This window comes from Ambystoma mexicanum, chromosome 12, assembly GCF_040938575.1.
Source record: "Ambystoma mexicanum isolate Mex_15411 chromosome 12, UKY_AmexF1_1, whole genome shotgun sequence".
NCBI lineage: Eukaryota > Metazoa > Chordata > Amphibia > Caudata > Ambystomatidae > Ambystoma > Ambystoma mexicanum.
Genome location: NC_090936.1, coordinates 141,145,850 through 141,171,923, shown reverse-complemented (window position 1 = coordinate 141,171,923; position 26,074 = coordinate 141,145,850). Strand labels below are relative to the sequence as shown.

The window sequence follows — 26,074 nt, the reverse complement described above, 5'->3', positions numbered from 1 at the left end:
GTGAAACATGCTGGCTGTAAAAAGGTTCTTATACATCTATTTCAACTTGCACAGCTTCCCCGAGTACATGATGAGAATGATGGCTTCATTCTCATTTACTTGGTCAACCTGAGCTACCGAAATTAATTTATTTTGTTTCCCTTAATTTGTCCAAGCAAGTATGTTTGAACGCATTGAGAACGTAGTGAACATAAAACAGTAGCGTGCAGCTCACATTGTGGGTTAATCTTTCCAGTGCCTAGCTTTCAAATTTTAGGAGAGGAATTTTTGTAATCCTACTCAAGTTATTTCTTCAATTTATTTACGTTTGTGGTGTTTTTCTTTTTACAGTTACAAAATATAGCGCATGGGAATCTTCTCAGCTTTGCAGAGTGAGAAAAACATCTGTACCAGCAGACTGATGAGGACTCCCAGCCGTCATCACCAGCACTTCGCTCTGGTAAGGCCAGCAACGTTCATGTTGCTGCTGTCCACTATTCTAAGACATTGACTGTCCATGTCAGCTGGATTCCGTAGGTCCCCGCCAGCAAAGATTTAACAAAATCCACAGTCTTTTCTTACACTGAGACAGTACAATTCTGAAATTCATCTGTGACTCTACATTAAAAGACTGAGAAATACATTGTTCTAAAATAAATTAGAACTGCCTTCAAGTAATGTGTTCTAAATTAAACCATCTAATTATATTTGAACTCCAAATGGAAAATAAATTTGTAGCATTTGTGCCCAAAGTCATTCTGTTATTATTTTGTTGCAGAAACCTTGTGATGCCCAACTTTGCTCTCTATCCCCTTCAATACCAGTTCTACTGTTCTCAACTTTACACACCCGTAGCACCAACATTAGCCCTCCTCCCACCTTCCATTCGAAGTTATTTTGTACAGTTTGACTTCCTTATAGTGCCCCATTCTCCCCCACATGCCAATTCCCTACTTACTTCTTCGCTATTCCCCTTGCATATTTCTACCACTGCTCACTTCGCCATTGCTGACACATACCTGCTGCAGCTCTCTCTCTCTCTTTCTCTCTCTCTTTCTCTCTCTCTTTCTCTCTCTCTTTCTCTCTCTTTCTCTCTCTCTCTTTCTCTCTCTTTCTCTCTCTCTTTCTCTCTCTTTCTCTCTCTTTCTCTCTCTCTCTTTAGCTTTCCTATTGCCACCGCACACCTGTAGGCTGGCTCCCCAGAATCCACTGATAGCTTTCCATCCTCCTCGTTGATGAGTAAGAACCAACACCGCGCACTCCAGCCGGGCCACCAATGTATTTGCTCATGGAATATACCAGCCACAAGAGTAATTTTTACTATTTGAAATAGCTTTATATTATTGCAGAGTTTTCTGTTGCTCAAAACTGCATTACGACCATAAGTGGGATCTTGAGGAAATTTAAATTATGTTGTGTTTTTTAGTTTTATGTTTTTTTAATCTTTTTGTTCATTTCTTTTTTATATATTTCTACTTTGCATAGTTTTAGTATTTTATTTGTGAACAAATGTGTTTCAGTCTTTTAAATTCAATATTATGAAATGGGTTCAATTCTGAAACTTTCTTAGAACGCGCTCTTCATTTCTTTAAAGAATCTCACTTTACATTTGTAATTTGGGGAAAAATATTTCATCGCCCTGTTCGGTCAGCAACATATCAAACAAAGAGTTAACATACTATTTAAAAAGTGCAAGCGTACAACTGGGCCTGTTTGTGAGTTAGACGATGGTACAGTAAGCGTCCGTCACAGTAGCCTATTTCTTTTAGTGGATTTCTACTAGGACGTTTAAAAGAATTCTCTGCCAGTGATGGCGAAGAATGCGAGCAAATGGCAAGTCCACTCTTTTCTTATAGTTAATATCGCCATGTCAGAAATATGTCTGACGTGGAATCCACATGTAGAGAACTTTTGAAGTTTCAAAGAACTTGCAATCATTTGTTTAAATTAAGCAAAGTGGGGTCACTTAAAATAAGCTGGCCCTCTGTTTTGTTTCTCCACTTGGCAAGATATTTAACCCACTGCAAAGTCATACATTTAGAATATTTTAAGTGAGTCAAACTCAAGATAAACATAGACGTTTCGCTCAAAGCCGGCGCCTCACATACACCAGGCCATATTTAACAAGCACTTCATCTGGTTAGCCCCACCATATTCTAGATAACAAATATGCAAAACGTTTTGATGCGTCTTGCAATTTATTGTTTGAAGAATTCTGCTTGCAAATACTTAGCAGTCAGCAGGATTAAACATTGCATTTTAATGTTAACTATTTATATGTCATAGCTCTCTGATCTTAAATGCTGAGCAGAATAGCACGCAACACAGAGTGGCAGAGGACAGAAACATGGTAAAAGCCTGCCCCGGAAGATTCTCTTGTGGCGGAGCGGAGGGCAGGCTTTCCAAAAAAACACAACACACCTCTACAAAGGATGACCAAATGGCTAGTTTTGAACGTTCTATTGTAAAACACGTCCTACACTTCTTACGTGTCTGTAAAACGTTCCCCTGCAAACAGAATGGCATTATCTGGTCAAGCTTCACGTCGGGCACCACTAACGGTGGCATAATGCTATCTGAATGCCAAGGGTTCCAGCCTATCATCAAACCTCCCCAGCATCGCAGGTGTGCGGAAGGGATGTCATTTGCTGGGGTATCCGAGTAAAGGTAGAAGCAGCTGAAAGATCTGAACCCAGAAGTATAACCTCATGCAGGAAATCAGATGCCTTGAGACGCAGCCCTGTCGTGTGTGAGATGTGCATTTTAGATTTAAGTTGGTATGGGTGCGTGGTGTACGCGAGCTCCACTTAACCCTGAGCATTGCACAAGGGGGACCGTGCGGCAGCCAGGCCAGGTTTCTGTGTGAAATCACGGCTGTACTAGTCACCTCACCCAGAAAATTCCCTCTGTCTAAGGGACGGTCCACAGGGAAGGACTGAGTGGAAACACACACACTCGTGCCACACAAACATGCCTACGCGTAAGTAACTGATTTATTTGTGTGGCTTATATTGCGCGTCAAGCCCAGAGGCATCTGTGCGCTATCTTACAGAGAAAAGTTACAATTGTTGCAATGGTTACATATAAACAGACAGTTCAAATGCATTTTATATGCTTGTTTCGGATTCTGTATCACAGAGCGTTGGGGCACTCGGAGAAAGCATTTAAAATATAATGGGTCCTATTTAGTAGACATGCATATATTCATTGCATCGCACGTGGAAGTTAGATTTGTAGCACGCTGTAAACCAGCTCCAGAGGGAGCTCTTGTTTATGGTGTGAGATCCAGGAGCTGGTTTTTCACTCCTGTTCATTATGTATTTTTTTTTTAAAAAAATGTGTTATTTATATCATTTATATTACAACAATAAGCAGTCCATCAAAGCAAATGAATAACAATCAAAACAATGTAACAACATGCAGAATACAATATACATATTTACAGATAAAGAACTAGTACAAAATCATAAAGTCATGCCAAATCTTTGCATACAATGACAATTTCCCTTGTCTCTTGTAAATCATTCTTTCCATATTTGCAAGACTGGTCATCCCTTCAATCCAATCCGCGACATTGGGTGCAATCCGAGATTTCCAGCCCCTTAATACCATCGTCTTGCCCACACCTGCCCCTCGGAGCAAGATTTTTTTCTGAGAGACAGAGAGGTCCTCAAGCAATTCACCACCTCCCAAAATCATTGTTTTGAAGTCCAATGCAACATCCGCATTCAGAACACGCAAACAGATGCAACAAACATCGTGCCAAAATCCCCGTACTCGCACACAGTCCCATAGTAAATGTTCCAAGCTACCCAATCCATTTCCACAACACCAGCATTCATCCGAATCCACCATTCCTCTCTTGAACTGTTCATCATGTTTTATTATGACCCCTACACTAGTTTTGCTGGATCCTGCTTTTATGGGGAAGGCAATTCCCTTTTCCTTCCACTGGCTGATCCTAACATCGAGGGTCAGGCAATTCTGTAGTCTTGCTTTTGTTTGAACCAATTTCTCCAGTGTTCAGTCCTGAATGGGTAACTATTGGAAAAGCGAGACTTCACTTATCAGTGCATTTGGAGCCTTGGTGCAGCAGCAGAAATGCTGCGAGGTCGGGTGGGGGGGGGTTGGGCACGAGAGGGATGAAAGTGGGTGACAATGGGAGGGTGAAGACAAGTGCAATTTAGGGGCTTTTTAGTTGCATTACATTATTTCCAATAATGGGAGAGGGCAGAGTGGCAATGCAGCGGGTCCATCAGGTACTGTTACTGCACCCAGGAGCAGCCGTGTGCCAGCAGAGCCTCTCTAAGATGTACCTGCAAGAGCTCTGGCAGAGAGCTACACTTCTCTCTAGCCAGACCTCACTAGTGCAGCTTCAGAAACATAGCAGTCAAGAAAGGATGAGAGCCGTAAAATAAAGCATGGTGAAAAGAGGGCGAGGTGGCGCAAGGAAACCACCATGTATATCCCGATACCTTCTGTAAAGCGGGCATTCTGGTTGAGCGCTTTTCATGCCAGCATGGTTGCAAAAGTGTAGTGTATAATTTATGGAGGTTTCCAGAAAAGGCCAGAATCGTCTTCTCTTTCCACATTATCATTCCAAATGTTCTTTCTTAAAGCGACATTGTCCTTGGGGTTTATTGAGCAAAAACAATGGGTTCTTTATGGGGGGGAAAAAAAGATTTAATGAAGGCGACCGTAATGGACACGTCTACCAAATCCTCACCAGTGGCCATGAGCCAAGCTGGAGGTTAGCAGGAGGTTACCCTGTCTGACTTTCTCCGAAATGCCAATCTACATCTGACAGGACTGCCAGCAGTCATAGGCGTGAAATAGAAGCCCCATTAATATATGCGCCTGACATACACTCACACCTGCTGGGTGAGCCTCGGGCGCAGAGCCTGTGTTTCCTATTTTAAACACTTTGCGTGTCCGTCTACATTCCTTGCTGTCTACAGTTGCTCTGGTCCTGTACCGCCTAGCGGCTTCCATGTCCTCCGTCCGGGGAATGTTGAGGAGGCTAAATAAAGTTGGGGCAAACAGATGGCCGGAAAGGTTTGCCAAGCGCTCATTTCACATGCTGCAGCTCGAAGGCTTCATCGACTAATGGAGACTTTGTGGTACGGGCCAAGGCCTCAGACACGCATGGCCTTATTAAGCAGGCACCTACATATCAATCGCGCTCCTCGCGGACTTCAAAAGGAGGCGGCTGGCATAAAACAGCGGAAGGCTGGCAGAGTTCTTCCATGGGCAGGGTTTCCATTTCATTCCCATGTAGCCCTGGTGCCCCGGCGTCCTTTGCCCCGAGTATAGGTCTTCATTTAAGCTGCACGTCTTGCCAGCCCTCCTCTTTGTCCAGTTGAATTTGATTGATTCATGTTCGAAACCATCTCTGATATACGTAACTGGGAGCAGGAATTTCTTAAAACCTTGGTTTGATGTTGGTGGGTTGCGAGCTCAGCCATAGGTTTAATGTACTATCCTAGTACCCATCCTAGATGCACACCCCCTATAGCTTCAGCGGCGATAGTCAGCGATGGGGCTGACATACGAAATGTCAAGACAGTGATGGTCCCAGCTGCATGCAAACATGGAATCATCAGACACCCTTTGCCAGCCATGTTAGAGGGTTGGTCAATGGCAAGAGCCTGCAACATTATGAAGCAAACCTTTAAAACAACCTACAGTTTATATGAAACACAATAATGTTGATGTGCTCTCTTTCCCATGCTGTGGACGCCGAACCTGTTGCACACTAAATAACAAGCACACTTTCCTTGAGAAGTGATGAATATTTCATTCAATTGTTCCTAAGCCATACTTGGAGGTAACTGCACATTGTACAGACATAATTTAAAAAAATATACCAAGAGGGACAAGTGAGTTTATCTTCGAGCCTGGAAGAGGGACACGTTTGGTGGAGGGGGCAGAGTATACCAGCCTACTGCAGCTGCACTGGAGCAGGTGTGCTTTCCCTGCACCTTTTGGATCCTGCATGCAATGACAAGGCGCAACTCTCCTGTGGACCTTAGTTTGTGCACGTATTGGAACACCAGGCAGGAGATAAAGTGGTCTGTTTTCTGACAAGTCTCTGAAAGCCATAATGATCAACTTGTGTATCATGCAGGAAAAAAGCAACATCCAGTGCAGAGTGGGTGATATCCCTGGAGTCTGAAATACCTTGCAGCATTTGAGTGACCAAGTTGCTGGGTTCATGGCTTAGCGAGCTAAGGCTTGGTTGTAAACCCTCCTTAGCGGACACTATCCCAGCAAACGGGTCATTGGGCCTGTTGAGTGATTTTGCATGCACAACAAAGAACCTAAAATTCCTCATCCTCGAGTATGCCCCAAATATTTTTTGCTTCTACATTTTGCTTAGTCTGAGGGACAGGTCAAGGTCTATTTTTATATACAATAACCACAGCCGTTGTATTTCCGAGCCCTACGCGCCATGAAAATCACAGAACTCTAAATGCATAAGCTAGGTTTCAACTTCAGCAAGACGACACAATAAGGAAATTAGCAGTATAATTGTGTAGATTTAGCAGCCACCAATTCCTATTTTAATTCAGCTCGAAAGCCCCAAAATGTGTTTCAATATTGTATTTTTCTTGCTACCAAATTGTGAAATAATTGCCACTATATACCGGCACAGGTTGGTGTTCTGTTTAACTGTGCCTTTAGTGAGGTGTTTAGATGGAGATTTGTGGCATTCTAAGCACACGGTTAGTCTGGCAAGTGTATGGTTTCCTTTTAAAATATCTGAAGCAAAATCTTCTACTGCGCTTTTGCCCTTGTCTGCACTTTCCGTTGAAGTGCTAGAAAACACATATGCACACGAAACATGTGTTCGTCTTTAGTTTAGTTAGTTTAGTTCATTTATTTGTATAGCGCAGCCAAACCCTGGGGTAACTGGGCGCATAGACCTGATGAGCAACAAGAGTTACAGAAAGGTGGCACATGCGGAATACAGTAGGTAGCAAGAGGACCAGGTTACAATGTCGCCCGCGACACGGTTGCAGAATGTAGTACACAGTTTTTACTGAAAAGGTCATGATGAGTGAGGCAGATTTGTGTGTTCGTCAGAAGCAACACCTGCTAGGTGACAAGGCTCGAAATGTGTCATAACCTAGGAACCGTGTCCTCTGCCTTCACCTTGCTTCCTGAACAAGCTGGTGAAAAGAGTGAGAGGGGCGGGGGGGGGGGGGGCAACACGCGGCGCATCAAATCTACTCAAGCAGGATATAAAATACATTTTCAGGCATGTACGGTATTTGAGGTGTTCTGACATATTCTTGCGCGCAATCTTCAGGCATGACCTTTGACCCCATTGATCCCTTTAAAGACCATGCTGCTTGTTGTAGGCCATGCACTCAAATAATAACTATACCAGCATATATCAGTGGCCACTCAAATGCCATTAACGATCCCAAATAAGGTTTCTCGCAGTAACAGTTAAACATTTTAATGCGGCTTGAAAGAGATGGGAAAACTGCAGTAAATGATGCACTTTGTAGTGATTAAGGCCAGATGTGCTTTCTTTTTTAATCCATATACGTGGAGTGGCTTATGGTTGTGAAGATAAAACTTTCTGATTCAAGCATCATTCGAACCCCCATCCCACCAAAGTACTGCCATCCTCAGACCCTAACCCAGTGCACATCCAGGAGCCAATAAAAACTGTATCGTGTTGACAAATTGCCTGAAATGGCCTTTACTTGAAGACTTCTGTTTTTGATGAAATTGAAGGTTTTTTGTTAATGTGAAGCTTTAACTATTCATTAGCCGGTCCGATAGCACAGCGAGTAGAGCGCTCGCTTTGACATCTGTGCTGAGCCTGCTGAATCCCGGCAGGGCCAAACTCAGCCTTTCATCCTTCCGAGGTTGATAAATGAGCACCACACACCGTGGGTAATAATAAGCAGCGCTCAGATGCCTGAGGGTTCGCAGCGCTATATAAATGCAAAATTATTATTACTCCTCATTTTCCCATTTTTGAAATGTTGGTTTACTTCCTATCCCTCTAACATCTCCATTTATGGTCATGAGTACCAGCCGTCCAAAGAGGATCATGGGAAAAAAGGTTTGTCACATGCTTGCGTTGCGGAGACGGAACACCGGACCCATCGGCTGGTACTTTTACATCTAGCTCCCTAGACAGAAAGTTTTGTGTAACGGGGGATGTCCGGATGCACTGCTTATCGCATGTATAAGGAGCCAGGATGTGGAGAAGGTCACAGCTTGAGAGAAATGTGCTGTGGTTTTCCTTTTATGCCACTCTGGAAATGTGTGTGAGCCATCTCATGACAGCGCATTCTATATGGACTACGATATCTGACATTTACATATAAAATTGGCTAGATGTAAAATCGATTGACTTAACCCCATGAGATATTCATATGGATGTGCCTTCTCCATGTCTACAACCCTCCCTCTCTCTCCCTCCACCGGCCCACAGCCCATCACCCTACCATCTGAAAGGTGATCAAGGTTTGATTCTTGTCCCATGAATAACTTTTGCCTGCTCTCTTGGCCTACCTCTAAGGGGCCATCGTGGTGTAGGCTGGGCTTTACAAAGGTTCATAGAAATGAAAGATAGTTGAATGAGCGAAGCTAAATTAGTCCGTGCACCCTCCTAGTGTAATGGGACTCCCTGTAATTCTGACACCTTATTCTTGGCACTATCCATCCCCAGAAGAGCCACTTTCGCCCATAGTTGCTCTTCATCCGCAGAAAGTAACGCAGAATAATGCCACTCCTGTTTAAAGAGCACTTCTTTAAAGATATGACTGCTCCACCATCCCAACCCACATCAGCAGCGTGAAAAGGAAAGCAGTCGCTACAGCAAAATAAACCAAGTGTTGTCTGTCCGATGGTCAACAATGGACCTGCATGGCGCTCCCTACCATAGTGCTGTCATAAACAGAAAAAAAACTTAAAGAACAGCTGCTCCGATATAGATCATCGGATGTTTCTGATCCTGTCAATAAACTCATTGGCGCGCCAGCCACCCTGTGCAGCGCACCCTCCTTGGGTACAGGCATGTGTGAAATGTTCGTTTTTGGATCGCACAGCTATGGCAAATGTCTTATGAAGCTTGTGTGAACTACCAGCAGTCAAAGCCCCCCTCCTTACTGTCATTTCCCCGCCACACAGCCCTGTCCCTTCAAGGAGGAGAGGGTCCCCCCCCCCCTTCACTCCCCAGTAATTCCTTTTCCATTTCCAGCACTGCCAGGATTCTGATGTTCCTGGTGGTCTGGTGCACCAGCTCGGGGTGGTCGTGGTGTGACACTTTAGCCACGTTCACGATTCCTAATCTAAAAACAAACATCATTGCAGTTAGATCCATGTATGAAATGCTCAAGTTTGATTCCCCTGACAAATGGATCTTTAGAGAGAGGTCACTTGTTCACTGGCGTGAGTAGGTAAGACGTGGTTTTCCAGCTCGTAGCGGAGAGGGTATGGGCGACGGGGGAGGGAAGGAGGAAGTGCAAAGATCATGTGCGAGAGGGGGAAAGGAGGAGAGTGGAATCGAGGGATTGGTTTAGGGGAAAGGGGCACACGAGCGAATGTGCGCGTGGGAAGGGAGAACTCAAGGGAGAGCGCTCTTGGAGCTTGGATGACAGATTTCTCGGCTTCTTGGGGAAGTTGGCCTTGCGGTTGCAGAGGTCACTCTCCTGTGATTAACTCGCTAAAACGCAGACCACTAATCCATCACCACGGTAATATTGTCATACCTTTGTCAGGAATGCTGAGCTGTGTGGTGTACCACAGATGCTCGCTGTCTGCAGGCAAGCGCTTCTCGGCGGGGAGGGGAGGGAGGGGTGGTGTGGGGGAGGGGCGGGAAGGTGAGTGATGACGGGCTGACCGCAAGTTTAACCATGCTAATTAGGAAGGCTTGGCGTGCGGATTGTCTTTTCGCCTGCGTTGTGTGGGGCGGGGCGGCGCGGTCGGGCCGAGTGCTGCGGGCCATTCTGTCTGGCTGCGGCGGCTGGGGCGGGCGGGGAGGGGACACAAAGGGCGCTGTGGTTCAGCCTGAGCTCTTGTGTCAACAGCGGGCGGCGCTTAATGAGTGCTCCACGTCCAGAGTCCTAAGGGCTACGGTCCGGGTCTGGCGCGAGCGCTCCCTCCACCCAGTGCTCCCGACACACTTGCATACCATATATCAAAGTAGGGTCTTGAAAACTCAACGTAGTATATATATCAAACTTTAACAAATATGCTTTAAAATGAGGTTTTGGTTTTGTAGCTGGATTAAACAGAAAACGTTATGTTCTGCAAAATAACAACGACATTGTACACATGTGCTTATCACACTGAGCTACCTTACCTGACAGAAACATTGTTTTGTCTTGGGTCACAAGCCATCGCTATCACGCGAGACGACCTCTGATCTCGAGCCCACTGCAGGTGGTAGGTATAATTACAATAATTACAAATGTTAATTGACTTTTTTTTTTTTTTTTTTTTAGTCTGGCGTCGATTTTACGGTCATGCACCGCGCAAACCTACTCGGCGTACAGTTCACTGCAGCTGCGGCTCTTAACTTATCAGTATTGGAAGCAGAAATAGACTTTCACCAGGAAAAAAAATATATATTCTCGGTCCGAGCACCTTTAAAGAAACCTTCGTTCTTTTTAGAGTCCGACGCGCTGCTGGATATTAAAGGCCTCCTGGCGGGGATCTTGGAACGCATTTCCCAATCATGCCATTCTTGTTCGCCTCCATTTTGAAATGACTGGGATTGTGTCGTGCCAGCCAGAGCAAATGCACATTTAATAAAGGCAAGCCAGGCGAAAGCACACTTGAAGGGATAATACCTCGGCGTTCTTAGCACACATTTCGCCGTGTAAGGACCTGCATCGGAAGCTTGTATCAAGGACAAACGTGTGTGTTCCTTCAGAATAGCATGACGTACCCACCAAGCCATTTCGCTCTACACTGCAGACATCATCTTTGATGTCCCTGTTACTGCTCGTGTCTCTGGTACCATAGCCCCATCTTATAATACGAGGCTGGCATGCTCAGAATTCAAGCAAGCAGACCTTTGGAGGCTCCAGCCATTTAAACGTAGTCGATGTTTCCGTGGTGGTTGAACTGGGCATATCTTCCGAAAGCTTTCTTCCAAGAGAAATCACTGGAAGGTGTCCTGGTGTGTTGGACTTGTCCATATGTTGGTTAGGAGGACATGCAGGAGGACATGCTGTTCATTTATCACCCCACAAGGTCTTTGAACACAATTGTGTCTGGCTACCAAGCCACCCTCGCACAGTCCTGGATCACTTTGGCCTCACACAAGTCCCGCTCAGCCAAGGGAAGTCGGAGCAGCTCTGACGCCCCATCAAGCTGCACCCTCTCACCAATTCCAGCAGACTTCTGGCATGAGACACCATATAACCATCCAGGGACCAGGGATTTCATTTTAAGGGGAAATATTTTAGACAAAGGTCCTGTTGTGTGAGTAGCATCACTTGACAACTTCCTTCAAGCATGACAGCTCGGGGATTTCATCAGCCGATCACCGTGAACAATTTGCACACATTTCATATTGAACAATATCGTTCAGCTAGAACTTCAGCTGTGGTCCGATTTCTTTTCCTTCATTCATAATTTAAATCCAGAGACATGTCTGAAAGGCTTACTTACGGGTGTAAGGCATAACCTTGTAGTGGCCACGCCCCCCATGCATATCTAAACTGCCAAGAGATAGGCTGCTTCCGATTGGATGAGAGTAATATGGACGCCAGTGATGTCATGTGAATGCATGTTGTCACTGGGGGTTTTCCATATAGTGTAATGCATTCGCCCATGTGGCAGCTGGATGGATGTCAGAAATGCCTTGGCAGTGACGCACTATCAGTGTCTGTTTTCTCACCACAGTTGAAGTTATAGAGTTAGACATTCTTCAATATGTATATATTTGTAAACTCTTTTATGGTGATTAGCTTTTGAATCCTCGTTGTAAGCACACAGTCCTCTGAAATCATTTTTTCAGGGCTTGTTGATGAAGTTTGTTGCCCGGGGTGCATTGGCCATGTTGTATCTGTAATACTCCTCGAAGTTTTAATTATATCAAGATAAACTACTAGTTTTCTTTTAAACACTGTGGTGCCTGTCTTCCCCAATTTTTCTGACATCTGGTGAAAAATCCACACATTGCTGACACTGAAATGGCACTGAAAACCATTCCTCCTCACCTTTACACTAGGAGTCCTTAGATAGTGCGTCACATGGCCGCGCTCGCTTGCCCGCAGGCGAAGGCACAGTTCGCAATATCTTTAGTTCATGCAAATCTTTCGCTGTAACAATTGCTCGCCCGCCAGTTCATTTGCAGGTGGTGCCTTCAGTTGAACGGATCTTCAATCCCACAGAAGCCAGGCGCCATTAGCACAGTATGCCAGATGCTTGCGTGGTCAAGTTCCATGCATGCCTTTCTGTTGGACGTCCTTATCGAAGTAATAATGACCTCAAGGCCTACTGTCCCCGCCACACTTCCTGCGTGGCTCCATATATTCTAAAATGCCTCACGTAGCGCCTGGTTACATCAGTATGCACCCGCGGCACTCGTTCACACCACAGCGCTCTCCCTATGATTGATTGGTTGATATTTCTATCGCGCTCGTACATAAGTGTATCAGAGCGCTACAAGGCAAGGGAGGTGCACATGGGAGAACAAAACAACGGTCTTACTTGGCCCAGTGACGTTGAGAACGCGCCAGTGCATGGGCATCCTATGCCAGTTGTGGTGATGTCTATGCCCCGTGTGGCTCCAGCCTAAGAATACTTCCCCTGCCCCTCTTTATTCTGGTCATGGACACCATTCGCCTCTCTAGAATTCGTCCAGCCACCGCAAGGGTTGCCTGCCACCATTTTCTAATGCACTGGTCTGAGGGCCTAAGGAAACATGGGTTGTGCAGCTGGAATATAAAAGAAATAGCCTGGTTCACTGCAAGAAGACCATGGCTTCCGCAGCAAGATCTATATCTATCTCCCCCAGGCACACGCCTCACTTCTGTTGTGCTGTTGAGCAGGCATAGTCTGGCCAGGGGCCTGTGCAGGCAATGCGTAGCGGAGCAGCTGCCACTCTAGCCGTGCACGACCGGCACTGCATCCTTCAATGGGGCCCCGCCCTCTGATTCCAGAGCCTGTTCCTCATTCGGGGTTCAGATAGCGCCTCTCCGTACTTTCTGGGCTAAGAAGGGTGAGCATTGAAATACTGCCTGCAGGAAAGGCACGTTTCTTCTCCAATCCTGTGTGGAACTGGGCTGCGCGGTCTACTTTTTCCAAATGGACCCTATCTACTTTTTGCAATTCAGTAAGCCAAGCTGGTCTCTGCCCATCCAATACCAATTAAAACAATGCATGGCGATGCTTTTAAAACTGTTCATAGTCCAGTAGCAACCCTGTTTTCACGTTCTAGTTCTGGGTGTCTGAAGTGTCTCTAGTAGGTCCGACCTTCCCATGTCCATGATACAGTCACTGTGGTTTCCATCATTGCAGATGAACAGTGGACTTGAACTCTTTACTAGCCTTTATTCTGTGCAAATTGTACCTTGGTAGAGATCAGGGCAGGGGTGTTCAAGGGCAGCTGGCTTTCTGCTATGGCACAGCAGTAGGGAGAGACATTACCAATGGCCCTCTGTCCACTTAGACTATACCATAATCACTGCACTGTTGCCTACTTGGAGGAAGCCAAACACTGCATGGCTAGCCTGCAACCAGGAGACCCCCCCCCTCACCGCCGGGAATGGGAAAGGGCTGACCACATCACTCGATCTCCCTTCGGGAACGCATTGTTTGCAACCAAGGCAGTGCCCTGTGTACTGGCCCCCAATGGAAGGCTGTGTACTCAGGCACATAACAGGCCCCCACCTTCCATCAGGGATGCAGCTCACGCTCAGCCCTGCAGCTGCTTGCCACGTGCACAGCCCCCATCATTACCCACAGCTGACACTTAATCGCAGGTGCTCTGTCAAAACGCACACGGCTGCCTCAGCAATTCCAAACCTGTTTTACTTTATAACTTTGACACTCGAGCCGGAAAGATACCATCACCCCGGAGGGGGCGGGAGCAGGTTTCTGATCACACACTTTGCTCTGCCCGCAATGGCCCAGAAAGCCATCATTTTATGAAGTCTCCCCTTTAATGTTCACTAGCATCCCAGAGCACACAGTGCGTCTGCGTTTATTGCTGCTGGGCACCGGCCTAGGCCTACGGTTAGGGAGCTATCTATTTATTAAGAGCCTCGGCGCCCAGATTTTGCGCGCAAGCTGATCCCAGATGCTTCAAAGTTGAACTTTAGAACCCAGTCTCCTCACACATCAGTACACTTTATCAAACATCTGGTCCGACGTTGAACCTTTTTTTGGCATCTGGTTTTTCATAATTCCGGGCCTTCCATTTGCTGCAACAAAGGCACCTCAAAATGTCCTCCTCTGGTGGAAAGTCCAAAGGTTATGACATTAAACCCTGCGCCTTGTATTGCCAAACCAGCAGAGTGACACGTTGACCTGCTCCGGCAATAGATCTACTTGAACATATGGCTGTGCTACTTTCAGCACTTATTTTCGGACAAGTTGTTAGATTTGACACAGATCTTTTGCAAAGTCGAAGTCTATGGTCGGAGGCATCTAAACGGTGTAGTAAAATTGATCAGTCCTTTAACTAAACTCCGTCATATCATCTGACAACACTTTTTGTCCGGGAAGAAGACACTGGTTTGTCTAGGATCTAGTCCCTACCCTCCACCTCAGTCCATTCAGAAGTCTCGCGCTTTAATCTTGCCCCCTTCCCTTTTCCTTCATTCCCATCTGAAATCTTTACACAAGCTTTCCCTGGATCGGTCCACGCCACAACCAATTGGTGCAGGTCACATTATTGTGTGGCCAGTCGGTGGCATGACAGGGCTTGTTGGGGAGCCTCGTCCTCCAAGTCTACTGCTCCTGGAAAGTCCTATGGCCCCTACTGGTTACACTATGTTGTTGGAGAAGTTGGGCATTCTCAAGACTTGACCACCATAGTACACATCTTGACCCCTCTCCATTGAAGTGTGGCATATTTGGTAGTCCGCAATCCAGGAGCAATAGGGTGGTCAACAGAACATTTCTCAAGAAGGGACAGGGCGAACCCTGCAGAAGCCATATCAAGGAGGTCCATGAATGAGAGCTGGGCAGATAGCTCAGCGAGTTATGTTTCTTCTGCAACTGACAAAGATGTTGTACATGACCTCTTTTAAGGGCTCTCCCATCCTTCTTGTGAACACGAATTTCAGTTGCCGATCTCACACAACTTACTAAAGCAGCAGCTGATTTGAACCCAAAAAACTGCGACGAATTGTACAGTGCTATGTTTAAAAAAAAAAAAAAAATTGGGATGCACGATTCGCCAAAGGTGTTATTTTAATGTTGTCAATTTCTATCCCCGGCTATAATCCAGCATCCCAGGGCTGTTTCGGAAAACATTCAGCTGGTCGTTAAAAGAAGCAAAACATTTTCAAGGTTAAGAAGAACAGAACAGGCAATGCATGTCACAATGAAACAATGGGGGCAAGGTAGAAAGACACAAGCACAAAGAAGCGAGGAGAAAACAGTGGTTCTTGTTGCACATGGTATTCCCCATTCATGCAGAAGGAGGAGTTTCCTCCTGGGATTGGTTGCTCCCAAGATCAGGAGTTAATTGTTGCGTTGGCAGTTATTTGGTGGGTGACTGGCAAGACATCATTGGGCATGGCTTTCAAAAGGAGAATAAATGCGTCCTGCCCCTTTGTTCACTAGCCATTATTTCATAAGTTTACCCCAAATTAGGGTGCCTCGCACTTTCTTTCAGATTTCCATTTGATGTTTTTTATGATTTTGCTGGTTGTCCTTTAAGTATTTACTACGTTGGGGTCAGAGGCCGGGCTTTAAGTGGGCCGGGGCCAGCCAGGGCCGAGCCCCGGCAGGGTCAGAAATCTCGTTTTGAGGCAGGGCCCTGCCTTGGCTCACGAGTCTCCCCTGGCAGCCCAGGCCACTACATGACAAGGATTTATTTCTAAAGCATGAAGCTCTCGCACACTGCGAGAGCTTCAAGCTTAAGAAAAAAATGCCTTTCATCCATAATGATGGCGCCGCACCTGCGAGGCATCCCTTGAAGCAAGAGATACCCGTGGGCCGGCGCCACCATTATGGAGAGAAACGTGAGCTTCTAGCGGCCTCACCCTTTCAGCCTTAATGGTGAGGCTGGCGAGGTGCAGCGCCACCATTAAGTTTGAATAGGCGAGGTGCTGTCCCCTGCCAGAAAAGCCTATAGAAAATAAATGCAGAGATCAGCACCCTCTCCCCATGATCTCTAGAAAAGGCTGCCTGGCAGGGGTGCCAGGAGTGACCCCTGACGTTAGGCCACGCCCTCTTGGTGAGCCCCAGCTCATTTAGCAGTTCCACTTAAGGCACTGGTGAAAGGTATCTGTTTATATTATTTGAACATAGCAAAAGATTTAAAGTGATACGCACCGTTTTTGTTGCATTCCTAAGAAACGCACGAACACAAATCAAGAACGATATCTGAATAGATAGATATTGCTACATGTGGAAGTCATGCATGTTTGAGTCGGTGCCCCCCTCTACTTCACCCAGAAAACGTCTTCTACACTGACCTCTTCCACATTCATTTCTTCAGGCGTTTACTTCTTCTTTTGCATTCATGTATTTACTTTGGCGTCCTCGTCACATTTCCAAGGAGGCAATGGATATGGTTAAGGTTCGCTGTAAGGATTGGGTGGGGGGTGGGGGAAGGTGGGGTAGAGCGAGGAGTATGGTCTAGAAAAGAAGGGCGACTGACTGGTGCCTCCCGTGAATGACAGAAGAAGTGAAGGTAAGAAGAGGTAAGCGGGGCAATGCAGAAGGAAGCAAAGACATGGGTAAAACAGCCCAGTGTTTCCCGATACCTAAAGCAAAGCTCTATTGTTGAGATTCTAATTGGAAGGACTGGCAGTCGGAGCGCAGCTGCTTCAACATCCTCACTGCAGAGCCCTCTGCCCTGTGGCCTGTTTCAATGTTTGCAGATCTTTTTGGCTTGCTGTGTGATTCTGAGTAAGTCCTCGTTCTGAGCAAGAGAGAACGCTAGATGCCTCTAAGGCTGGATGACAAGTTCCAGACCACTTAGGTGCTGGGGTGGGCGGAGCCTAACTGATTCCTTATGGGAATTCAGCAGGAACATAGACGCCCTGAGCACTTCCTGTGCGTCTCTTCCCAAGCATCAACAGCGGCCCTTCGTTTCATTCCAATAGAGAGTGTTTTGATGCCAGCTAGGGGCATTGGATTTGGAGATCTTGTTGACTTTATAATAAAGCTGTCGGTATAATGAAGTTAAGAAGTTAGAAAGATCACGCTTGCAGAAGCTTGAAGGACGTAGGCAGCATTAAGAACATGTGACATGAAAGGTGTGACTTATGCTGGAGAACCAGTCGTACAGTTAACTAATATTTGTATATTTGGAAATTAAGCTTCTATTTTTTAATGCAGTTGCACAGACGCAGTGCTTGCGAATCTAGTCTTTTCTTGTAATTATGGTGAATTACTGATCTCAGAAGAACCAGTCACTTCACTACAGTCTTCAATCCTTTACTAGTGTTCACTAGGGTCTTGGCGATTGGTCTCCAATCGGCGTTTCTTTCTGGACGCCCGATTTCTGGCCTCTCACCCTCTGTCCTTTTCCTCGGCCTGTCCTGGTTATTAAAGATTTAGGTGTGAAAATCTCTGTCTGCCTCCCTTTCCATGGAAAAACAAATCAACTCAGTCTGTCAAACAGGCCACTTCTAAAATGAAAGCGCTGCAATGGTCCTTCCCTTCCTTCCCTTCCTGCCATCACATCTTCGAGGCTCAGTGGTAGCGTTGTCCGTATTTGGTACGCTCGACTACTTTAATGCTCTTTTCCTGGCCCAACCTGCTTACCTCCTTAATCGTCTGCAGGTACTTCAGAATTCTGCCGCTGGGGTTGTCTCTAGGCTTTCTTTGTTTGAGCACATCTCGCCTGTTCTTCGCAGCCTCCATTGGCTGCCCATTTACCAACGAGTCAAATTCAAATCCTTGTGCATTGTGCACGGTGCTTTATATGCTCTTGGAACAGAGTACCTACAGACAAAATTTGGCTGCTACATTCCTAATAGAACTCTTCGCTCTGTTTCTAGTTTTTTTATCCAGGTTCCTCTAGAATTGGCGGTTGTGCTTTCTTAGTTGCAGCTGCATTACTCTGGAATAAACTCCCTCTTGTTTTTAATTAAGCTTTTAATTGGTTTAAAAAACAGTTTTATTATAAAATTCATAAATGCAAAAATCTTACCACACTATACTTCAATGTAGACATGTTAAAAACATACATCAAATAGTACAAAATTAAGTGCACAAATGATACACTGTTATGTACTGTGAACATTAAAGTTCAAGTCACTATGACCTGATTCCTCATAGTGTTGGTAATCTAAGATCCTGCATCACACTATGTTCCTCTTCGCCTCTAATAAAAAGCTTGATAACTTTGAGGAGGGCCATTATTTGTTAAAAGGACCGTCAGAGTGTCAGATGAGGATGTTTTAATTCAAGACATTTACCTATGAACCCGCACAATACACCAGCTCAAGATTGTGGCAATAAGCCACTCGGTCGCAGGCCAATACCGCCCCAGGTAATGCCCCCCGGGCGAGTTATAGGCCCGCGAGAAGCGAGGGCGTTAATGGTGCCCCGGGGGCATTACCTCGGAGCGGTATTGGCCTGCCACCGAGTGGCTTATTGCCATTAGTACCCCGGCCTGTTAGACCGTGGTCGTGGTACTAATTGCTTTTTTTCTGTTCCGAAACACGTTTCCGAACAGAAAAATAAAAATAAAAAAAAAAGGCAAAAAAAATGGCCGCCGCCATGGAAAGGGAAAACGTAGTCCGTTTTTCCTTTCCATGGCGGCCATAGGGAGTGGGCGTGCTGGGAACAGAAGTTTTCCGAGCGCGTTCGCTTCCGAGACCAGAAGAAAAAAGAAGGTAAGTGGGGTGAGGAGGGCGGGAGGGAGGAAAAAAATAAAAAAACATACCGCGGTCTCTGGCGGGGGAACGATGGAAGCCTCCAGCCGTGTGGAGGCTTGGAGCAGGGATGGCCCCGCTCCGAGTCTCCACACGGCTGGATGTTTGCATTGTCCCCCGCCGGAGACCGCAGGATAGAAGGTAAGTGGGGTGGGGAGGGAGGAGGGAGGAAACTAGGCAGGGGGAAAAATAAAATCTTACCTGCGTCCCCGGCGGAGGACGAAGGAAGCCTCCAGCCATGGGGATGCTCAGAGCGGGGATTGCCCCGGTTCGAGCCTCCTCATTGGGTGAGGGGCTGCGCTCCCCTCGCCGGGAACAGAGTAGCCAGCACGCACGGCGTGGACGGGATTACCGTGTGGTATGGCTCGCAAATGAGCCAATCACCACACAGTATTCCTGTTCAGCCGCGCGTGCCGGGTACTAATTAAGATTAGCGATGTTTAATCCGATTGCAAGGATATTAGAAATAATGTTTAAAGGCAAACACCTAGTTTTCAGTGTAGCACTATGCATAGAAAGAGAAAGACCTAAGGGTGCCCCTGTTTATGCGCTCTAGGCAGGCCACTCAGTAATCCTAGGGGCACACAATGTACAGTGATGAGATGTCGGAGCCCAGCTGGTACTTGGCCAAAGGCACAGAGAAGCAGAACTGAAAACACTTTTCAGTATGTTAACTGAAGACATATAACCCAGAAGAGGTTTGCAAGCCCAGTATTTCAACTCTAGGATCTGCATATTTTGCAAAGCAGCCTGGAAAGGAGCACAGCTGTTTACATATTATATAAGACACCTTCTTAGCAAGGGTTAAGGCAGCAATGATTATTTTATAGTGCTTCACTTTAAAAGCATGTTCTCTTGGAACAAGTCTAACGGAGGACTTTACAAAAGCTGTTGGTTAAGGCCGACTGGCTGGGGAGCGATTACTTGTTTCAATTTCCCTTGCTGCATAGCAGCAGACCAGACTGGAAAAGGAACGGCACGGTGACTGGGTAGAGTCATTCATTTGACAGATTATTTTCCTGGTTCCTGCCCCAGGGAAAATTTCAGATGATGTGTTCCAGTATGAGAATACTCGTGATGTCTTCTATTTTGTGTTGGGTGCATACAACACTATCATGATGGAGAATATGCTGTTGTATTCTGTTGTATAAACTAACGTTAGTATCTCTGTTTCATGGGAACTGTGATGTGGTGAAACCGCGCCTTGTCTTTACTGCAATTACTGTCTCAACTGTAACTAAGTCACTGTGCCCCAATGTCCTAGGTTATCACGATTTTGTGACCTGTATAGCACCACTGCATCACTGTAACCCACACGTGGCAACTACGGTCGATGTTCATGTATTGTGTGTTGTGTTCACTGTATTTGTTGTAACTAAACTCAAAATATACTTATCCTGTTGCGCCCAGTTACCCAAGGGTTAGGTGCGCATTACCAAATAAATAAACAAACAATATGTATTCCACCCCAAAACGTACATATTTGTACCAAGAATCAGTATTGTGAACACCGTAAGATTTGCTAACGACACAAGCTGTCGCTACATGCAGGCATGATACAAATGGAGAGCCCCAGTAGTCTTCGGAAGAGGATTAAAAGCATCAGGTGATCTGGAAGCCCTTGAGCTCAGTGTGCAGGACCTAGGGGACTGGCATGGCTTAGTCCTGTCCATTGTTGGCATGAAACCTGCTTTTCCCCACAGGAGGCTGAGGGCCTGATTCACATGAGTGCTTTATAAGGGGGCAATCCCTCTGGAAATCACTCTGAATCAGGCCCTAAAGGGTGCCCTTGGGATAAACCACCCTTGCACGAGATGTGGGCCCATCCAAAACATTAAATACTGAGGCAGACTGTAGAGCCATGCCAGATCCTGTTGAACAACTCCTTAAATATACACTAATACAACCCAAACAGGCAGCCATCTTATAATATTTGTCTTTGCAAAGAACATACAGAAAAATATGAAGTGCCTTTAAAAAGCAGGCCATGCGTTTTTTTTTATTTCTTCAAACAGTTGGTATCCAGGTGACCCGGTGCTCTGTTTGCCTGGGGCAAACAGAAAATTGATTTCCTCACCAGAGAATTGTTGACGCACATTTGGAGTGTTGCTAACTAGTTGGAGGCCAGTCGAGGACGCAAAGTTCCTAAGATGACTAGGTAAAGTTGTCTGTGTCGTATGTTTACATAGTAAAGAACAGTGTCTTTCACATATAGATATTGTGTGGGTGTGTGTGTGTGTGTCTGCGTGTGTGTATGTAGACTTCTGTGGTTGCACCATAGTTAAAGTTACACCAGGCTTTGCATAAGAAAAGGAGAAAACATTTCCCTCAGGTTTTTTCATGCATCTACAAAAATTGAGCAAAGCTAGCAAAGAAAACCCATATCCAAACACACATGCCACGTTTGAAATTTGAGGAATGTTTTCTTGTCAAAAGGGTGATTTTTATGGCATAGTATTAGTCTGTTTTTTTTTCATGCACCCTATGACAACCTGCTGTTGGGAGAAAATATCTCCAAATAGTTTCCTATTTTTTATATTGTTGGCACGTCTGTGGTCGAATTGGTGGATGCCACAAAATATTTAAAAAATCAGGTCCAACAATTGAGAGTTAATGAGCTTTCGAAGCTGTCATAATGCATCAGATTTGGAGGCACAGAAATGTTAATAAACGTAAACAAAATGGAATACGCATGCACAAACAAATATGGCCCGGTATAGTTTTCTTTAAAAAGATTACAACGCTTGAAAAATACATGAAAACATAGAGAAGAAAAGATGCAAAAACACACCACACCATGACATAATGCACACAAGACATGGAAAAAACACCCAAGTGGAAAAACTATGAAGACAGCACAAAAGATCACACAACACAACACATGGGAAACAAAAGCATATACGAACATGACGACAACGGTAAACGTGTGCACAGTCAGCGCCTTAAGCAGTGTTAACAGTTGGACAATATAGACAATTCAGGCATGCATGTAACGAGCAGAAAACAAGGATACCTTTTTTAAACTAGAACACAGACATTTCACACCATATTTCGAAAACAAATATACTGAGCGAGCAGGAAAATATCTGGACACACAGGAAATACAACAGGCATTGATATGAAAAGGACATTTTCCACCCTATTCAGGAAACATATATATATATATATACCACTACCATTAATGATGGGGCTGAACCAAGCGAATGAGGGCGCTTAGGCTTTACAATTGAACAGAAAAGATCCATCCTGTTTATAAGAAAAATAATGTGATATTAGATAGCTGCAGATTCTGTCACTTTTAGGCTATGCCCCTGCCCAATGAGTTAACAAAACAAAATAAACATAGTATGCCATCATCTAATGCACTCCTCTAAAGTTAGCTGTGAATGTTCTAGACACAAAGGGCCTCATTACGACCCTGGCGGAACGGGTTAACGGTGCCGCAAAAGGATGCGGACCCGTTAAACCCATTCCGCCACATTACGAGGTCCCCTCGCGGGACACGGTAAGCACACTGGTAAAACCAGGCGTGCTTACCGGGTCCCGCGAGGGGTAGAGGGAGCAAACAACGGGCCACTCGTTATCGGCCCGTTGTTTGCTCCCTCTCCCATTCCCATTCAGCCCTATGGGGGCTGAAATGGGAATGGGGAAGGTCCGGGTCCGGGTTCTTGGAGGAAAGGATTACCGGGCCCTCCGAATTCAGAATGGCCCGGTAATTCCTCATTCTGGGAACCCGGACGTGATTTCGGCAGCAGCCATGCCGCCAATAGCGGCATGGCTACCGCCGAGGTCGTAATGAGGCCCAAAGTCCTTGGTGCTGTTAGCACACCTAACTATTTTATAAGATATTATCCCAACAAGACCTAATCAATCAGTACCAAGAGTCTTCACTTTTAATTGTCAAAATCAATACATGAGTTGCCATAAGTTGCCGACACGTGTTTCGGCCAACATGGTACTTTTCAAGGCAAAGCTCAGTTTGACAACTTCTTTAAAAATTAGCATTGCATCCACATCATCAAACATGAGCATTAAATCATAACACAAACAGTTTGTTTGGTAAATTCTTTTGATGTTAATGACAAAGACAGGAGACAAAAAATAACGAAAACAAAAGATACACATTAGATATGCACCATCAGTTAATAAGTGCATCACACATTCAATAATACTCTTAAGAACTACATAATTTATATTGAGACATATCGTTCTAGAGTACCTTTTGGCTTCCAATTACTGCTCGTCATCTCAACTTCACGCACATGATCTTAAGCACATAATCAGCATTCTATCCGGTCACGAGACAGCAATATTCCCAGACCACAAGATTAATCCTGCCTCTATCGGACTCTTATTGCTTTAAATGTATAATAGATTGCCAATCTTATAGATCACTACTGTCTTAGTAGATAATATCATTCACCAGATCATTCTTCCTCAAACAATCTTGACGTTCCCAACATCTCCAATGTGCCCAACATTTCGAAAATGACTCACCCCTAAGATCTTGGGATTGCATTGAAAAGGACTCTGTTGATCGAAACACGTGTCGGCAGCTTATGGCATTTTATGTATTGATTTTGACAATTAAAAACAAAGAATCTTGATACCGATTGAGGTCTTGCGGGGATAATATTCATTAAATAGGTAGGTGTGCTAACAGCACCAAGGACTTTGTGTCTAGAACATTCAAAGACAACTTTAGAGGAGCACATTAGATGATAGTAAATCATGTTTATTTTGTTTCATATATACACCACGACAACACAAAACAAATCTGAAAATGTGCAAAAAGCAACGACATTGCTCCCTTAAAAGGAGGGAATATGGTTTCTAGCAATAAAAAAGCAACGCTTGAACATGTTGCAAATTCCACCATTATGGTAATAAATGTAAAATAGTTCATGTGTCTAAGCCAATGAGGCAACAAATACAAGCTGCTACTGTACAACACTCACTTCAAATATTAGGTCATGGTATCAATACTACATCGTTAGAGTGAGTATTGTGCAGAAAAGTCATAATGCGAGTTAAGGTTTTCCTTTGTGGTCCGATGGCCTTTTATCAATTATGTAATGGTGAAGCTGAACAAGAGAGCAGCTGTTTGGGGAACGGTTAATGAATGAATTTTCCTGAACAATAGAGTGTCTATCAGTAAAAACCTTCAGATGTTTGTTTCTCATTTCTACAGGCAACCGGCCTATGGGTCAGAGAAGAGCGGCAGAACAGAAAATGCCTGGAGCTTTGCTGCTGGCATCTGTGAGACATCCAGTGTCCATGGTAAGAAATCACACAACCCTGGCCCAGCCGTAGGGAGCACCCGCTGCACTCTACAAGCGGTGAAGTAGTGTCAGGTCAAACCAAACATTCCCAAGGTGGCATCATTTTCATACACACGCGAGAACTATTCCAGTGCGTCACAATGTATCCAAAATGTAGTTGCTTTAATGTTAAAGCAGTAGAGTTTTGTGAAGCCAGTAGGGACCGCTGTCATTTCTTGGTTGTGATAGGTGACTGAAGAAATAATAGGAGCCCTGCTTCGCCAGCCTTTTCATTGAAGGTAAGTAGAGCGGTTAGGATTGTTTTCCCCAAATTTCGATATGTAAGGATTGAAGCTAAAGGTGAGTAGTGGTTTGGTGGTAAAGTGGTGTCTCGCATGGCATGAGACGGACATGGCCACAGCATGTGTACACCTATGGAAAAAATCAGGAAGCTAACTCTGACCTGGAACAGCATTGATTTAATAAGGAAATTGATCAGAGCTGTTATGTAAGGGATGGCTGGATCTACTCAGTGGCTGTAGGCATGAAAGGATATGCACTGCAAGGTAATGTACGGGGCCAATATCATTTCTAATAGATTATCAATATCATAACAAATGGAATCCGGGGGTGGGTAGACCAGGGGCATTTCACAGACTTTGATCTTGATTGGGCACATCTTGCATGAAGAACTTTGATTTTTTTTTTACCCTTTTGTATCATCAATCAAGTATAATATGGTGTTTTCTCTAGAGTGGTCAGAAGACAGTGCCAACAGAGTAGCGCACACTAATGCTGCTAAGCATTGAGGTGCTAATCGTAGGTGCCCACTGGTGGCGTTGGCTTTCCCATGAGAAGAAAAATTGCTGGCCTTGCTAATTCTTAATAGACTCACTAGACCTGCAGGGCGAGTTCCTTCGTTTTCATTCTCGAACTAAGAGAAATGCACTCGCACAATATTAACGGGTAACCAAATATTTACCAGTGCTTTGTGCAAAAAGATCTGTCACTATAAGCACACTTCATATTTGGTAAAATACTGCCACCCAAAATGCCAGCCATGCAAAGTGAAACTCTGATTTGTTATTTACTGATAACAACGTTTGAAACTTTTATTTGACATTTAGTGCAAACAAACATCCCCACACTCGCCAGTGAGGTCCAGTATCTTCCTAAAATCTCCTCGCCAATGCATATGGGCTAGCAGACTTTGCGAGCCGTGTACAGCTCCTGAAATATACCCCCAAAAATCTAGATTTTCTGTACCAGATGAAAATCCTTCACACCATTGCTTTTTAATTTGTCATTGCTTTAGCCAGTCTGATTAGCTTATATGTTTTTAGCTTTTTTACTTCTGTAAGTGACGCTCACGTTTTACTGCGGCAAGATGAATATTGGAACATAACCGCAATTAATGCAGTTGATGTACCTAAATAGAATGAAGCTGAATGGAACTGCCAGAACATGCAGCTGAGAATTTTGATCCCCCTGCAAGGGAGACTGTCCACAAGCTCATAATGTGATAAGAATCTCAGAATCCCAAATTATTCAGAGCTCCAGTTATGATTTGAACATCTACAAAAGGTTAGTAATAATTTCCATTACTTCACTTTTACAACCAGGTTACCTTGGTTAATTGCTTTAGATCGGTTAGTTTAGATAACTGTGGCGCATTGTATAAGGTCTAACAAAGTTGCCTATTAACGACCTCCGAAGTCTTCAGAAAATGACAGCCAGTCGCCTCATCAAACTGCTGATGTTTGACCATGTCTCGCCTGTGCGTCAAGCCCA

General features: G+C 45.0%; 1 long non-coding RNA gene across 1 annotated transcript in view; it reads left to right on the top strand.

Annotated features, from left to right (window-relative positions):
* Positions 1-26,074, top strand: part of LOC138513380 (uncharacterized) — a 228,161-nt gene that overhangs the window by 180,056 nt on the left and 22,031 nt on the right. The window contains exons 4-6 of the long non-coding RNA XR_011281750.1: positions 331-439; positions 21,038-21,180; positions 24,214-24,302. This is a non-coding gene — a long non-coding RNA (uncharacterized lncRNA). The remainder of the gene's footprint in view (positions 1-330; positions 440-21,037; positions 21,181-24,213; positions 24,303-26,074) is intronic.